Below are 17,971 nucleotides of genomic sequence, written 5' to 3'. Positions count from 1 at the left end.
ACTGGTTGTTCTTCTCCATGTTTAGTGCTTCCTTCAGGAGCTCTTGTAAGGTAGACCTGGTGGTGACAAAGTCTCTCAGCATTTGCTTGTCTATAAAAGATTTTATTTCTCCTTCGTTTTTGAAACTTGATTTGGCTGGATATGAAATTCTGGGTTGAAAATTCTTTTCTTTAAGAAAGTTGAAATTTGGCCTTCATTCTCTTCTGGCTCATAGGGTTTCTGCAGAGAGATCTCCTGTTGGTCTGATGGGCTTCCCTTTGTGGGTAACCTGGCCTTTCTCTCTGGCTGCCCTTAACATTTTTTTCTTCATTTCAACCTTGGTGAATTTGACAATTATGTGTCTTGGGGTTACTCTTCTCGAGGAGTATCTTTGTGGTTTTATCTGTGTTTCCTAAATTTGAGTGTTGTCCTGTCTTGCTAGGTTGGAGAACTTCTCTTGAATAATATCCTGATGACTGTTTTGCAACTTGGATCTATTCTTCCCATCACCTTCAGGTTCACCAATCAAATGTAGATTTGGTCTTTTCACATAGTCCCATATTTCTTGGAGGCTTTTTTTGTTCCTTTTCATTGTTTTTTCTCTAATCTTGTCTTATCACTTCATTTCATTAATTTGCTCTTCAGTCTCTACTATCCTTTCTTCCACTTGATCGATTTGACTATTGATACCTGTGTATGCTTCATGAAGATCTCGTACTGTGTTTTTCAGCTCCATCGGGTCATTTATATTCTTCTCTGAACTGGTTTTTCTAGTTAGCAATTTGTCTAATTATTTTTTTCAATGTTCTTATCTTCCTTGCATTGCATTAGATCATGGTCATTTCATTCAGAGGAGTTTGTTATTACCCACCTTCTGAAGCCTTCTTCTATGAGTTCATCAAACTCATTCTCTATTCAGTTTTGTTCCCTTGCTGCTGAGGAGTTGTGACTTTGGAGGAGAAGTGGAGTTCTGGTTTTGGGAATTTTCAGTCATTTTGCACTGGTTTTTCTTCTTCTTCATGGGTTTATCTACCCTTGATCTTGGATGTTGGTGACCTTCAGATTGGGACTCTGAGTGGATGTGCTATTCCTTTCTGTTTGTTAGTTTTCCTTCTAATAGGCCCCTCTGCTGCAGGTCTGTTGGAGTTTGCTGGAGGTCCAGTCTAGACCCTGTTTGCCTGGGTAACACCAGCAGAAACTGCAGAACAACAAAGATCCTTGCCTGTTGTTTCCTCTAGAACCTTTGTCTCAGAGGGCCACATGCCAGATGCCAGCCAGAACTCTCTTGTATGAAGTTCTCTCAGTCCCTACTGAGAGACTTGTCTCCAGTGGGGAAACAGAGGGGTCAGGGTCCCACTTGAGGAGGCAGTCTGACCCTTAGCAGAGCTTGAACGCTGTGCTGGGAGATCTGCTGCTCTCTTCAGAGCCATCAGTCAGCGACATTTCAGCCTGCTGAAGCTGCATCCACAACCACCCCTTCCACCAGGTGCTCTGTCCCAAGGAGATGGAGGTTTTATCTATAAGTCCCTGACTGGGGCTGCTGCCTTTTTTTCAGAGATGCCCTGCCCAGAGAGGAGGAATCTAGAGAGGCAGTCTGGCCACAGCTGCCTTGCTGAGCTGTGGTGGGCTCCACCTATTTCAAAATTCCTGGTGGCTTTTTTACATTGTGAGGGTAAAACTGCCTACTCAAGCCTCAGCAATGGCAGACACCCCTCCACCACCAAGCTCGAGTGTCCCAGGTCAAACTTAGACTGCTGTGCTGGCAGCAAGTATTTCAAGCCAGTTGATCTTAGCTTGCTGGGCTCCATGGGGGTGGGACGTGCCAAACCAGACCACTTGGCTTTCTGGCTTCAGCCCCCTTTCTGGAGGAGTGAACAGTTATGTCTCACTGGCATTTCAGGCGCCATTGGGGTATGAAAAAAAAATACAAGCAAACAACAACAACATAAAAACTCTTGCCAGTAGCTCAATGTCTGCCCAAATGGCCACCCAGTTTTGTGCTTGAACCCAGGGCCCTGGTGGCATAGGCTCTGGAGGGAATCTCCTGGTCTGTGGGTTGTGAAGATCGTGGGAAAAGTGCAGTATCTGGGCTGGAGTGCACTGTTCCTCAGGCACAGTCCCTCATGGCTTCTGTTGGATTGGGGGAGAGAATTTCCCTACCTCTCCCGCTTCCTGGGTAAGATGATGCCACATGCTGCTTCAGTTTGCCCTCTGTGGGCTTCACTCACTGTCCAACCAGTCCCAATGAAATAAAATGGGTACCTCAGTTGAAAATGCAGAAATCACCCACCTTCTGCATCGTTCTCACTGGGAGCTGCAGACCAGAGCTGTTCCTATTCAGCCATCTTGCCAGCAATCCTCAAGGAGTATATTAGTGATATTCTCTATTTCCTGAATTCAAATTTTGGCCTCTATTGCTAGGTTGGGGAAGTTCTTCTGGATAATAACCTGAAAAGTGTTTTCCAACTTGGTTCCATTTTCAGCATCGCTTTCAGGTACACCAATCAAATGTAGGTTTAGTCTTTTCACATAGTTCCATATTTCTTGGAGATTTTGTTTGTTCCTTTTCATTCTTTTTTCTCTAATCTTGTCTTCATGCCTCATTTCAGTAAGTTGATGTTCAATCTCTGATACATTTTCTTCTGCCTGATCAATTTGGCTATTGATACTTGTGTATACTTCACAAAGTTCTTGTGCTGTGTTTTTTAGCTCCATCAGGTCATTTATGTTCCTCTCTAAACTGTTTTAGTTACTAGTTCCTGTAACCTTTATCAAGCTTCTTAGCTTCCTTGCATTGGGTTAGAACATGTTTCTTTAGCTCAAAGGAGTTTGTTATTACCCACCTTCTGAAGCCTACTCCTGCCAATTCATCAATCTCATTCTTTGTCAAGTATTTTGCCCTTGGTGGAGAGGAGTTGCTATCATTTGGAGGAGAAGAGGCATGGTTTTCAGAATTTTCAGTGTTTTTGTTCTGGTTTTTCCTCATCTTCGTGGATTTATCTACCTTTGATCTTTGAGGCTAATGAACTTTGGATGGGGTTTTTCTGTGGCGGTCCTTTATGTTCCTGTTGATGTTTTTGCTTTCTGTTTGTTAAGTTTTCTTCTAACAGTCAGGCCCCTCTTCTGTAGGTCTGCTGTAGTTTGCTGGAGGTTCACTCCAGACCCTGTCCACCTGGGTATTACCAGTGGAGGCTGTAGAATGGCAAACACTGCTGCCTGCTCCTTCCTCTGGAAGCTTCATCCCAGAGGGGCACCAGCCTGATGCCAGCCAGAGCTTGCCTATATGAGGTGTCTCTTGACCCCTGTCTGGAGGTGTCTGTAGTCAGGAGGCATAAGAGTAAGGAACCCACTTGAGGAGGTAGTCTGTCCCTTAGCAGAGCCTGTGCACTGTCCTGGAAGAATCCTTCTTGTCAGAATCAGCTGCTCTCTTCAGATCCAGCAGGCAGGAATGAATAAATCCACTGAACTGCACCCATAGTCACCCCTTTACCCAGGTGCTCTGTCCCAGGGAGATGAGAGTTTATCTGTAAGCTCCTGACTGGGGCTGTTACCTTTCTTCAGAGATGCCTTCCCCATCAGGAGGAATCTAGAGATGCAGACTGGCCACAGTCACTTTGCTGCACTCTGATGAATTTGCCCATTCCACACCTCCCAGCCTCCTTAGTACTGTCAGGGGAAAACCACCTACTCAATCCTCAGTAATGGCAGATGCACCTTCCCCCACCAAATTTGATCTTCCCAGGTCGACTTCAGACTGCTATGCTGGCAGTGAAAATTTCAAGCCAGTGTTTCTTAGCTTGCTGGACTCCATGGTAGTGGGACCTGCTGAGTGAGACCACTTGACTCCATGGCTTCAGTCCCCTTTCCAGGGGAGTGAACAGTTCCATCTTGCTGGAGTTCCAGCTGCCACTGGGGTACCAAAAAGTACTCCTGCAGCTATCTTGGCGTCTGCCCAAACAGCTGCCCAGTTTTGTGCTTGAAACCCAGGACCCTGGTGGTGTAGGTACATGAGGGAATCTCCTGATCTGCAGATTGCAAAAACTATTGGAAAAGCACATTAACCCAGCTGGGTAGCACAGTTCCTCATGGCTTTCCTTGCCTGGGGGGAGGGTGGTCTCCCAGCTTCTTGCACTTTTGGGGTGAAGCTACAGCCTACCCTGCTTCTGCTCACCCACTGTGGGTTGGAACCGTTGCCTAACCAGTCCCAGTGAGATGAACTTGGTACCTCAGCTGGAAATGCAGAAATCACCCACCTTCTGTGTTGGTCTTACTGGGAACTGCAGAGCAGAGCTGTTCCTATTTGGTCATCTCGGCCCCTCATCTCTACTTTCTTTTTGCCTGTAGGATTTCTGATAAGAATTCTGCTGTAATTCTCATGTTCTGTAGGTAATGTCATTTCTTGTCTGTCTGCCTTCATAATTTTCCTTTGTTTGAATTTCACTAGTTTGAATTTGAAATGTTTTGGTGGATTTTTTGCTTGTTTGCTTGACATTTGCCCTGCTTATTCTCTGTGCTTCTTGAATCTGTGATTTTGTGTCTGACAGTTTTTATTTTGTCATTATTTTTTCAAATGTTTTTTCTGTCATGTTTTCTTTTTTTTTTTTGGGGATTACAATTACACATATTACACCCATTCAATATTATCCAACGGCTTTTGGGTGTAGTGTTCTGTTTCTTACAGTCTAGTTTTTCCATGTCTGTGTCAGTTTTTGTCATTTCTGTTTCCCTGTTCTCAAGTTACCTGATTATTTCCGTTAACTGTTTCAAGTCTCCCGGTATCCAGCAAAGTCTTCTTTATTTTTGTTACTGTATTTTTGCCTTCTTGCATTTTCAGTTGATTCTTTATTATATTTTTGATCTCCCTGTTAGAATTACCTATCTGATTTTGCATGTCCTCTATCCTTTCCATTACAGTCTTTAGTATATTAATTATGACTATTTTATTTTATGTATAATAAATTTTATTCAGCAAATTTACTAAATCTCTTATTAATGATAGTAATATATATGTAGATTTATTAGATTTTTCCTGCTTAATTTTTCTGTCTTTATTGAAGTATACTTGAATATGTGAAGTATATATCACATACTTATTTTTTGTGCTATGAATACTTAAGATCAACTCTTTTAGCAAATTCCAAATCTATAATAAAGTATTTTATAGTTATTATATAGTATTGTAGTCACCATGTTGTACATTAAATCCCTAGAACTTATTTATCCCACATGACTAAACTTTGGTACCCTTTTACTTACAGCTCTTGACTTTTTTTTTTTTTTTTTTTTTTTTTTTACATTGCATTTCCTGGCAAACAATGTTCTAATCTCTACTTATATGAGTTCAGCTTGTTTGTTTATTTATATATTTTTTAAATTTCAGAGATGGGGAGTGCAGTGGCATGATCATAACTCACTGCACCCTTTAACTCCTGACTCCAGCAATCCTCCTGCCTCACCCTCCCAAGTAGCACAGACTGCAGGTGTGTGCCACCATGCCCAGCTATTTTTTTTTTTTTAATGGAGACTAGGTCTTGCTATGTTCTCTAGGCTGATGTCCTACTTTTATCCTCAAACAATCCTTCTATCTCAGCCTCCCAACGCTCTGGGATTACAGGTATGAGTCACCACACCTAGCCAACTCAAGTTTTTAAAAATCCACATATAAGGGAGATCATGCAATATTTGTCTTTCAGTGTCTGGCTTATTTCACTTCACCTAATATCCTCCTAGTTTATCTACATTGTCACAAATAACAGAATTTTCTTCTTTTTTAGGCTAGATAATATTCTGTGTGTGTGTGTGTTTGTGTGTGTGTATACTTTAGAAATCCATTTATTTGACAAAACTTAGGTTGTCTCTATATTTTGGCTATTGTGAATAATGTTGCAATGGACCTGGGGGGTGCTGATATCACTTCAAGATACTGATTTTATTTCCCTTGTATATATATCCAGAAATGGAATTGATGGATAGTATGGTAGTTCTCTTTTTAAGTTTTTGAGGAATCTCTATATTGTTTTCCATAACGACGGTACCAATTTATACTCCTGTAAACAGTATACTAGGGTTCCTTTTTCCCCACATCTTCACCAACACTTTTATTTATTTATTTATTTATTTATTTATTTTCTGAGGTGAAGTTTCACTCTGTCACCCAGGCTGGAGTGCAGTGGTGTTAACTCAGCTCACTGCAACCTCTGCCTCCTGGGTTCTAGTGATTCTCCTGCCTCAGCCTCCAAGTAGCTGGGATTACAGGCTTGTACCACCACGTCTAGCTAATTTTTGTATTTTTAGTAGAGATGAGGTTTCACCGTGTTGGCCAGGCTGGTAGGAACAGGCCATTTTCACTTCCTTATCGCTTCGGCCTCCCTTTTGGGACGGGGTCTTGCTCTTTCACCCAGGCTGGAGTACAGTGGCTGGATCTCAGCTCACTGCAAGCTCCACCTCCCGGGTTTACGCCATTCTCCTGCCTCAGCCTCCCGAGTAGCTGGGACTACAGGTGCCCGCCACCACGCCCGGCTAATTTTTTGTATTTTTAGTAGAGACGGGGTTTCACCGTGTTAGCCCGGATGGTCTTGATCTCCTGACCTCGTGATCCGCCCGCCTCGGCCTCCCAAAGTGCTGGGATTACAGGCTTGAGCCACCGCGCCCGGCCCATTTTCACTTCTTTTGTGATTCTTCAGTTACTTCAGGCCATCTGGATATATACATGCAGGTCACAGGAGATATGATGGCTTAGCTTGGGCTCAGAGGCCTGACATTCCTGTCTTCTTATATTAATGAGAAAAATAAAATGAAATAGTGGTAAAGTGTTGGGGCGGCAAACATTTTTGGGGGTGGTATGGAGAGATAATGGGCCATGTTTCTCAGGGCTGCTTTGAGCAGGATTAGGGGTTGCATGGGAACCTAGAGTGGGAGAGATTAAGCTGAAGGAAGATTTCGTGGTAAGGGATGACATTGTGGTGTTGTTAGAAGAAACATTTGTCATATAGAATTGTTGGTGATGGCCTGGATACGGTTTTGTATGAATTGGAAAACTAAACGGAATAGGAGAAGGAGAAAAACAGGTATTAAAGGACTAAGAATTGGGAGGACCCAGGACATCCAATTAGAGAGTGCCTAAGGAGGTTCAGCATAGCCCTGCCAGCAAAGATTATTTATTTACTTTAAGAGTTGAGAGTGGCAGTTTGGGGATAGCACCAGGAGATATCAGCTGTGATGGCTTGGAGAAACAGTGTAAATCAGCAGTGTAAACAAGAGCAGGGCATTTATGAGTAGCTGAGAATGGTGAATAGGAGTATGACTAGACAGAAGATAGTAGGGATGACAAGTTTTTGGGGCACAGTCCAAGTTGGTCTGGTGTCTGGAATGAGACTGGGGCCTAATAAAAAGGAGCGTCCATACAGGAGCTCAAATGGGCTGTACCCTGTAGCATTCCAAGGACAGGCCTGAATTCTGAGAAGGGAAAGTGGTAAAAGTATTGTCCAGTCCTTTTTAAGTTGGTAACTGAGCTTGGTGAGGTATGTTTTAAAAAGTCCATTAGTTCACTGGATACCAAGAGCCTGAGAAACTGCTTGGGTGATTTGACTAAAAAAGGCTGGTCTGTTATCAGACTGTATACAGGTGGGAAGGCCAAACCAAGGAATTATGTCTAACAGAAGGGAAGAAATAACTGCAGTGGCCTTCTCAGACCCTGTGGGAAAGGCCTCTACACATCCAGTGAAAGTGTAGAGGTATTTTAGTTTCCTGACTCAGGCATGTGAGAAAGTCAATTTGCCAGTCCTGAGAGGGGGCAAATAGCAAAGCTTGATGTGTAGGGAAGGGAGGGGGCCTAAGAAATTCCTGAGGAGTAGTAGAATGGCAGATGGAACACTGAGAAGTTATTTCCTTGAGGATGGATTTCCAGGATGGAAAGGAAGTGAGAGGTTCTAAGAGGCAGGCTAGTGGCTTGTAACCTGCATGGAAGAGGTTATGAAATGAAAACAGAATAGAATGGGCCTGTGAGGCTTGAAGTAAATATTTCCCTTGGTCCAAGAACCATTTGTCTTGTGTGGGAAGAGATTGAAAGGTGGAAGTCTCAGTGGGGGAGTGGGTGGGCATGGCCAGATGAGGAGGAGAAAAACTGCCGTGAGGGATAGAAGTTGGAATTCTAGCTGCCTCTTAGAACCTTTTTTTTTTTTTTTTTTTTGAGACGGAGTCTCGCTCTGTCGCCCGGGCTGGAGTGCAGTGGCCGGATCTCAGCTCACTGCAAGCTCCACCTCCCGGGTTTCTGCCATTCTCCTGCCTCAGCCTCCCAAGTAGCTGGGACTACAGGCACCCGCCACCTCGCCCAGCTAGTTTTTTGTGTTATTTTTGGTAGAGACGGGGTTTCACCGTGTTAGTCAGGATGGTCTCGATCTCCTGACCTTGTTGTCCGCCCATCTCGGCCTCCCAAAGTGCTGGGATTACAGGCTTGAGCCACCGCGCCCGGCTCTAGCTGCTTTTTTAGCTACCTTATCAGCATAAGCATTCTCCTGAGTGATGGGATCTGATGCCTTTTGATGGCCTTTGCAGTGAATGACTCCAGCTTCCTTTGGAAGTAAAGGGGCTTTGAGAAGCATTTTTATTAAAGAGGCATTAATGATGGAGGACCCTTGTGTAGTGAGGACACCTCTTTCAGCCCATATAACAGCATGGTGGTGCAGGATATGGAAGGCATATTTAGAGTCAATATAAATACTGACGTGTAGTCCCTTTGCAAGAGTGAGTGCTTGAGTTAAGGCAATGAGTTTGACTTGTTGAGAGGTAGTGGAGGGGGGCAGAGTGGTAGCCTCAATGATAGGTGTGGAAGATACTGTAGCCTAGCCTGCCTTTGCTGGTGAGTGGCAATTAGGCCTGGTGGAATTGTCATCAATAAACCAAGTGTGTTCAGGGTGAGGAAAGGGAAAGAAGGAAATATGGGGAAATTGAGTGAATGTCAGGTGGATCAGAGAGATACAGTCATGGGGGTCAGGTGTGGTATCAGGAATAATGTGAGAGGCCAAATTGAAGTCTGGGCCAGGAACAATGGTAATTGTGGGAGACTCAATAAAGAGTGAGTATAGCTGAAGGAGCCAGGGAGCAGAAAGTATATGCATAAGGTGGGAGGAAGAAAATAGATTTTGGAAGTTATGAGAACTATACAGAGTGACTTGAACATAGTTTGTGATTTTGAGGGCCTCTAAAGTATTAAGGCAGTGGCAGCTGCTGCATGCAGACATGAGGGCTAGGCTAACACAGTAAGGTCAAGTTGTTTGGACAGAAGGGCTATACAGGGCATGGTCCCAGCTCTTGTGTAAGAATTCTGACTGCATTAACCATGCCTAGGAAGGAAAGGAGTTGTTTTGTAGAAGGGATTGGGGTTTGGGAGATTAGTTGGACATGATCAGCAGGGAGAGCATGTGTGTTTTTATGAAGAATTATGTTGAGATAGGTAAAGGATGAGGAAGAAATTTGGGCTGGACTGAAGTAATGGGAGCTGTCTGTGAAACCTTGAGGCAGTACAGCTCAGGTAATTTGCTGAGCCTGATGAGTGTCAGGGTCAGTCTAACTGAAAGCAAAGAGAGGCTGGGATGAATGGTACAAAGGAATAGCAAAGAAAGCATGTTTGAGATCCAGAACAGAATAACAGATTGTGGAGGGAGGTATTGAGGATAGGAGAGTATATGGGTTTGGCATTATGGGGTGGATAGGCAAAACAATTTGGTTGATAAAACACAGATCCTGAACTAACTTGTAAGACTTGTCTGGTTTTAGGACAGGTAAAATGAGGGAATTGTAAGGAGAGTTTATAGGCTTTAAAAGGCCATGCTGTAACAGGAGAGTGATAACAGGCTTTAATCCTTTTAAAGCATGCTTTGGGTGGGTTACTGGCATTGAGTGGGGTAAGGGTGATTAGGTTTTAAAGGGACAGTAATGGGCATGTGATTGGTTGCCAGGGAGGGAGTAGAGGTGTACCATATTTGTGGGTTAAGGTGGAGAGATACAAGGGGAGGATGCGAAGGAGGCTCTGAACTGGGAAAAAGGGCAGCAATGAGGTGTGGCTGTAGCCTAGGAATAGTCAGGGAAGCAGATAATTTAGTTAAAATGTTTTGGCCTAATAAGGAAACTGGGCAGGTGGGGATAACTAAAAAGGAGTGCATAAAAGAATATGGTCCAAGTTGGCACCAGAATTGGGGAGTTTTAAGAGGTTTAGAAACCTGGCCGTCAATATCCACAACAGTTATGGAGGAAAGGGAAACAGGCCCTTGAAAAGAAGATATTGTGGAGTGGGTAGGCTCCGTATTGATTAAGAAGGGGACGGACTTACCCTCCACTGTGAGAGTTACCCGAAGCTCGGCGTCTGCAATGGTCTAAGTGGCTTCTGAGGTGATCGGGAAGCATCAGTCTTCAGCTGCTAAACCGAGAAGATCTGGGAAGGAGTCAGTCAGAGAGCCTTGGGCCAGAGTTCCACGGGCTCCGGGAGTGGCTGCCAGGTGAGTTGAACAGTCCAATTTTCAGTGGGATCCCACACAGATGGGACATGGCTTAGGAGGAATCCCAGGCTGTGGGCATTCCTTGGCCCAGTGGCCAGATTTCCAGCATTTGTAGCAAGCTCCTGGGGGAGGAGGTCCTGGAGGAACCCCTGGCAGCTGCGGTTCAGGCATTTGGAGTTGTTGTGTGCTGGAGATGTGGCTGGGGTTTGTCTCACAGTGGAGGCAAGGAATTGCAACTCAGAAAAACATTGCTACTTGGCTGCCTCTATTATTGTACACCTTGAAGGCGAGGTTAATTAAGTCCTGTTGTGGGGTTTGAGGGCTGGAATTTAATTTTTGGAGCTTTATTCTAATGTCAGGAGCTGACTGGGTGATAAAATGCATATTTAAATGAGATGGCCTTCTGACCCTTCAGGGTCTAGGGCTGTAAAGAGTCTAAGGGTTGCTGCCAAATGGGCCATGAACTGGGCTGGGTTTTTCATATTTGATGAAAAAGAGCCTAAATGCTAACTGATTTGGGAGAGGTCAGATAAAGAAAAAGGAGCATTAACCTTGACTATGCCTTTAACTCCAGCCACCTTTTAAAGAGGAAATTTCTGCGCAAGTGGGGGACGGCTAGTCACGGAATGAAACTGTAAGCTGGACCAGGTGTGAGGAGGGGAGGTGATAAAACGATTATAGGGTAGGGGAGCTGAGGCTGAGGCTGAGGAAGAATTGGGACCTAGCTCAGCCTGGCGAGGAGCAGCCTGGGGAGGAGGGGAGAGGTCAGATGGGTCCATAAAAAAGGAAGATTGGAAAGATTCAGCGATGCTTAGGGTTGGGACTGAGGGGACAGGCGGGAGGGAAAGAAGGAAGATTTGGGATGAGTTACATTGGGAACAGAGACTAGGCAGGGACTGATGTGTAAAAGAATGCCTGGACGTCAGGCAACTCAGACCGTTTGCCCATTTTATGACAAGAATTATTTAGGTCTTGTGGGATGGAGAAATCAAAAGTGCCATTTTCTGGCCATGTAGAGCCATTATTGAGTTTGTATTGTAGTTAAGCAGCATTGCAGAAGAAAATAAGACATTTAGGTTTTAGGTCAGGTGTGAGTGGAAGAGGTTTTAAGTTCTTGAGGACACAGGCTAAGGGAGAAGGAGGAATGGAGGGTGGAATGTTGCCTATAATGAAGGAGGCAAGTCCAGAGAAAAGAGAGGGTAGAGACATGGAGAGAAGGGGTGGGGGTGTTTGCCGCCCTGGAAAGTGGAGAGAAAAGAGGGTAGAGACACAGAGAGAAGGGGTGGGGTGTTCTTGTTCCCCAGGAAAGTGGAAAATGGGTAGAGACACAGAGAGAAGGGGTGGTGGGGTGCTTGCCCCCCAGAAAAGCAGTGCTTGCCACTAAGGGTGAAGGACCAAGCTAGGCATTCCCGCGTGGTCAGACACCTCTGAAACGTGGGTGAATAATCAAGCAGACATCCCCGCATGATTAAACACGAAGGGAAGACTGTCTTCTTGAGTCCATGACTGGCACTGGAGTTTTGGGTTCATGGATTAAACTCGTCTCTTGTCTCTACCAGAAAAGGAAAGGAACTGAAATTAAGAGAAGGGAGAGATTGAAGTGTGGTGCCAAGATTGAAAAGAGAAAGCGGTTGAGGGATAGTGAGAGAGGTTGGAGAAGAGAGTGAAAACAGGTTGCTTACCCGATTTAAAATTGGTAAGATGTTCCTTGAGCTGGTTGGTCTGAGGACCTGAGGTCGTAGGTGGATCTTTATCATGGAGCAAAGAGCAGGAGGACAGGGGATTGATCTCCCAATGGAGGTCCCCCGACCTGAGTCACGGCACCAAATTTCACTCGCATCCATGTGAAGAGACCATCAAACAGGCTCTGTGTGAGCAACAAGGCTGTTTATTTCACCTGGGTGCAGGCGGGCTGAATCCGAAAAGAGAGTCAGCCAAGGGAGATAGGTAGGGATGGGGCCATTTTATAAGATTTGGGTAGGTAAAGGATAATTACAGTCAAAGGGGGTTGTTCTCTGGTGGGCAGGTGTGGGGGTCACAAGGTGCTCAGTGGGGGAGGTTTTGAGCCAGGATGAGCCAGGAGAAGGAATTTCACAAGGTAATGTCATCAGTTAAGGTAGGAACAAGCCATTTTCACTTCTTCTGTTATTCTTCAATTACTTTAGGCCATCTGGATATATACGTGCAGGTTATGGGGGATATGATGGCTTAGCTTGGGCTCAGAGGCCTGACAATAATCCCTTCTCAGTTGTCCCCCAAAGTCTTAACTTGTTTCAGCCCCAACACAAAAGTTCTCAAGTCCAAATTCCAAAGCCTCATCTCAGACTCAAGTCGAGTTCCTTCCATCTATGAACCTGTAGAACCAAAATCAAGTTATTTACTCCCAAGATATAATGGTGGTACTGGCATTGGGCAAACGTCCCCATTCCAAAAGAGAGAGAGAATTCAGTCAAAAGAAAGGGCTAATAGGCCCCACACAAGTCTTAAACCCAACAGGATATTCATTGAATCTTAAAGCTCCAAAATAATCTCATTTGACTCGACGTCCTGCATCCAGGGCACACTGGTGTGAGGAGTGGACTTCCAAAGCCATGGGTAGCTCTGCTTCTGTGGAATTGCTGAATGCAGCTGACATGGCTGCCCTAATGGGTTGGAGTCCCAGTGCTTATGACTTTCTTAGGCTGAGGGTGCAAGCTGCGCTTACCTCTGTTGTTGTTGGGTCTAGAGGATGTCAGCCCCCTCTCACAGCTCCATTAGGTAGGCAGTGACCTGGTGGGGAGTCTGTGTGGGAACTGCAATGCCACATTTCCCCTCAGCACTGCCCTAGTAGAGACACTCTGTTGCAGCTCCATTTCTGTGGCAAGTTTCTGCCTGGGCATCCATTCTTTCTCATACAACCTTTGAAATTTTAGGTGGAAGTTGCTGAGGCTCCTTTACTCTTGCATTCTTTGTGCCCACAGGCTTAACACCACATGGAAGCTGCTGATTTACAGCTTGTGCCCTCTGAAGCAGTGTCCTGGACCCCTTTGAGTCAAGGCTGGAGCCAGAGCAGCCAGGATATGAAGAGCAGTTTCCTGAGGCTGAGTAGGATAGCAGAACCCAGGACTTGGTCCCCGAAACCATTATTTCCTGGTAGACCTCTGGGCTGTCCCAAAGACTTCTGAAATGCCTCCTAGTCTTTTTTTTTTAAACTCATTGTCTTGGATATTAGCACTTGGCTCCTTTTTAGTAATGCTAATCTCTCTAGCAAGTGATTGCTCTAAAGCCTGCTTGGATTCTTTCTTTACCGCAGGGCTAATATGCACATTTTCTGAACTTATGCTCTGCTTTCCTTTTAAATATAAGCACTAACTTCAAGTCATTCATTTGCTCCTATATCTGACAACATGTTGTTATAAGCAACCAGGCTACATCTTGAATGCTTTCCTGCTTAGAAATTTCTTGTACCAGGGGCAACAGCTGCAGCGGCACCCCAGCCCCGTAGGATCCCTGGAGCCAGGCCACCCAGCTGTCAGCAGCATGCAGGGTAAATGCAAAGCACTGAAGTTGAATTTTGCAAATCCACCTTTCATATCTACAGCAAAGTTTACTCTGAATCCCAATCCTACAGGAATTCAAAACCCACACGTAGAGAGACCGAGATCACACAGCTTTGAGTTATCAGGAAAACTGAAGGTCTCTGCTGAACAACATTGGGATTTCACTGCAGAGGACTTGAAAAACCTTGGAGAAATTGGATGAGGAGCCTATGGTTCTGTCAACAAAATGGTCCACAAACCAAGTGGACAAATAATGGCAGTTAAAAAATTTGGTCAACAGTGGATGAAAAAGAACAAAAACAACTTCTTATGGATTTGGATGAAGTAATTCGGAGTAGTGATTGCCCTTATATTGTTCAGTTTTATGGTGCACTCTTCAGAGAGGGTGACTGTTTGATCTGTATGGAACTCATGTCTACCTCATTTTATAAGTTTTACAAATATGTATATAGTGTATTAGACGATGTTATTACAGAAGAAATTTTAGGCAAAATTACTTTAGCAACTGTGAAAGCACTAAACCACTTAAAAGAGAACTTGAAAATTATTCACAGGGATATCAAACCTTCCAATATTCTTCTGGACAGAAGTGAAAATATTAGACTCTGTGACCAGCATCAGTGGACAGGTTGTGGACTCTATTGCCAAGACAAAAGATGCTAGCTGTAGGCCATACATGGCACCTGAAAGAGTAGACCCAAGTGCATCGCGACAAGCATATGATGTCCGCTGTGATGTCTGGAGTTTGGAGATCACATTGTATGAGTTGGCCACGGGCCGATTTCCTTATCCAAAGTGGAATAGTGTATTTGATCAACTAACACAAGTCATGAAAGGAGATCCTCCGCAGCTGAGTAATTCTGAGGAAAGGGAATTCTCCCCAGTTTTATCAAGTTTGTCAACTTGTGCCTTACGAAGGATGAATCCAAAAGGTCAAAGTATAAAGAGCTTCTGAAACATCTTTTTATTTTGATGTATGAAGAACGTACTGTTGAGGTCGCATGCTATGTTTGTTAAATCCTGGATCAAATGTCAGCTACTCCCAGCTTTCCCTTGTATGTTGATTGATATCGCTGCTACATTAGACTCTAGAAAAAAGGGCTGAGAGGAAGCAAAAGGTAAAGAATTTTCATCCCATATCACAGTATTTTTATTGCTCGCCCAGACACCATGTGCAATAACATTGGTGTTCATTTCCATCATGTCTGTATATTCCTGTCACCTAGAACGTGCAGCCTTGTAATACCTGACTGATCACACAGTGTTAGTGCTGGTCAGAGAGACCTCATCCTGCTCTTTTGTGATGAACATATTCATGAAATGTAGAAGTCAGTACCGTCAAGTTGTTGACTGTGATTAGATCACATCTTAAATTCATTTCTAGACTCCAAACCTGGAGATGCAGCTACTGGAATGGTGTTTTATCAGACTTCGAAATCCTGGAAAGACACAGTGATGGATGTACTATATCTGAACATAGAGACTCATGCTTGAGTGAGAAGAGCTTGCACAGCCAATGAGACACATTGCCTTCTGGAGCTGGGAGACAAAGGAGGAATTTACTTTCTTCACCAAGTGCAATAGCTTTACTTATGTGATATTTCGTTGCTTTACAGTTACAGTTGATGTTTGGGGATCAATGTGCTCAGCCAAATTTCCTGTTTGAAATATCATGTTAAATTAGAATGAATTTATCTTTACCAAAAACCATGTTGCATTCAAAGAGGTGAACATTGAAATATTGAGACAGGATAGGATGTGTTATTTTCTCCTTTACCAGTCCTACTTTGCATTGGGAAGACTCAGGAGTCTGCCACTTGTCAAAGAAGGTGCTGATCCTAAGAATTTTTCATTCTCAGAATTCAGTGTGCTGCCAACTTGATGTTCCGCCTGCCACAAACCACCAGGACTGAAAGAAGAAAACAGTACAGAAGGCAAAGTTTACAGATGTTTTTAATTCTACTATTTTATCTGGAACAACTTGTAGATAAGTTTGTCCTAAAGCTGATACTTTAGCCATCATAACTCACTAACAGGGAGAAGCAGCTAGTAGCAGTGTGCCTTGATTGATTAGATAAAGATTTCTAGTAGGCAGCAAAAGATCAAATCTCAATTGTTTCCTTCTTGCCATCACTGGTCCAGGTCTTCAGTTTCCGAATCTCTTTGCCTTCCCCTGTGGTCTATTGTCGCTATGTGACTTTTGCTTAATCCAATATTTTGCCTTTTTTATATCAAAAAACCTTTATAATTACCAGGGATGTTCCTTACCAAGGATTTTTAGCCCCAAATCTCTCATATGCGCTAGTGTTTAAAAGACTAAGAATAGTGGGGCCCAGTCAATGTGGTAGGTGATAAAGAGGCATCTTTTCTAGAGACACATTGGACCAGATGAGGATCTGAAATGGCAGCCTTTACGTTCATCACCTGTTAGAACCTCTTGTAGTACACCACCATTTCTTGGCATTGGAATTCTACTGGAAAAAATACAAAAAGCAAAACAAAACCCTCAGCACTGTTACAAGAGGCCATTTAAGTATCGTGTGCTTCTTAACTTATCCATTAGCCAGGTTCTCATTAGGTTTTGCTCGGGCCTCCCTGGCACTGAACCTTAAAGCTTTGTATGACGGTGAAGCAGCACTGTGAATGGTTCAAACACACTGGAATATAAAGCAGCCATGGTCTGAGATGCAGGTGATGCCATTACAGAACCAAATCATGGCAGGTATTGCTGTGTCTCCTCTCAGAGTGACAGTCATAAATACTATCAGACAATAAAGGGAGAATGGTGCTGTTTAAAATCACATCCGTGTAAATTGCAGAATTCAAAAGTGATTATCTCTTTGGTCTACTTGCCTTATTTCCCTATCTTCTCCCCGACGGCATCCTAAACTTTAGACTTCCCACTGTTCTGAAAGGAGACATTGCTTTATGTCTCCCTTTGACCACAGGAAGCTGTCATCCTCCATTTCTCCCGGGGACTCAAGAGGAATCTGTTTCTCTGCTGTCAACTTCCCATCTGTCTCAGCACAGAGTCACTTTGCCATTATGCAAATGGAGAAAAAAGCAATTCTGACTGTCCAGGAGCGAATCTGACTGTTCTATTATGTGGATGACCACATAAAAAGGCAATTTTCATGTATTAATCATAGATTATTATATACTATAAACTTGAGGGCAAGGAGTTTATTACAATGTATCTTTATTAAAACAAAAGGGTGTATAGTGTTCACAAACTGTGAAAATAGTGTAAGAACTGTACATTGTGAGCTCTGGTTATTTTTCTCTTGTACCAGAGAAAAATGTATAAAAATTATCAAAAAGCTAATGTGCAGGGATATTGCCTTATTTGTCTGTAAAAAATGGAGCTCAGTAACATAACTGCTTCTTGGAGCTTTGGAATATTTTATCCTGTATTCTTATTTGAATTCCTCCTCTATTTAAGATATATACATGGAATCGAAGTGTTTGTGTAATAATTCTGTCCTTTTGCCTGCTGGTCAGTTGTAATAAATCTAGGATGTGATGATGAAAAAGGAAGGAAGGAAGGAAGGAAGAAAGAAAAGAAAAGAAAAAAGAAAAGAAAAAAGAAAAGAAAAGAAAAGAAAGAAATTTCTTGCACCAGGTACCCTAAGTTGACAATCTTAAGTTCAAAATTCCACAGTTCCCTGGGGCATGAACACAATGCATCTGATTTCTTTGCTAGCATGTAACAAGGGTTACTTTTATTCTAGTTTCCAACAACTTTCTCATTTCCATCTGATACCTCTTTAGCCTGTACTTTACTGTTCATATCTCTAAGAGCATTATGGTCACAACCATTTAACCAGTCTCTAAGAAATTCCAAACTTTACTTCATTTTCCTGTCTTCTTCTGAACCCTCCAAACTCTTCCAACCTCTGCCCATTACCCAGTTCCAAAGTCGCTTCCACATTTTCAGGCATCTTTATAGTAAAACCCTAC

The 17,971-nt window shown here is 43.6% G+C and overlaps 1 pseudogene across 1 annotated transcript; it reads left to right on the top strand.

Moving 5' to 3' along the window:
• The first annotated feature begins 10,772 nt into the window (after positions 1-10,772).
• LOC110742161 lies at positions 10,773-17,534 on the top strand (annotated as a pseudogene). Its single transcript, XR_002519580.2, has one exon. The product of XR_002519580.2 is annotated as a dual specificity mitogen-activated protein kinase kinase 4 pseudogene (transcript).
• Positions 17,535-17,971: the final 437 nt, after the last annotated feature.

The sequence above is a fragment of the Papio anubis genome, chromosome X, assembly GCF_008728515.1.
Source record: "Papio anubis isolate 15944 chromosome X, Panubis1.0, whole genome shotgun sequence".
Classification (NCBI taxonomy): Eukaryota; Metazoa; Chordata; class Mammalia; order Primates; family Cercopithecidae; genus Papio; species Papio anubis.
The sequence above is the reverse complement of the archived record's forward strand: the minus strand, read 5'-3'. Positions and strand labels throughout refer to the sequence as shown.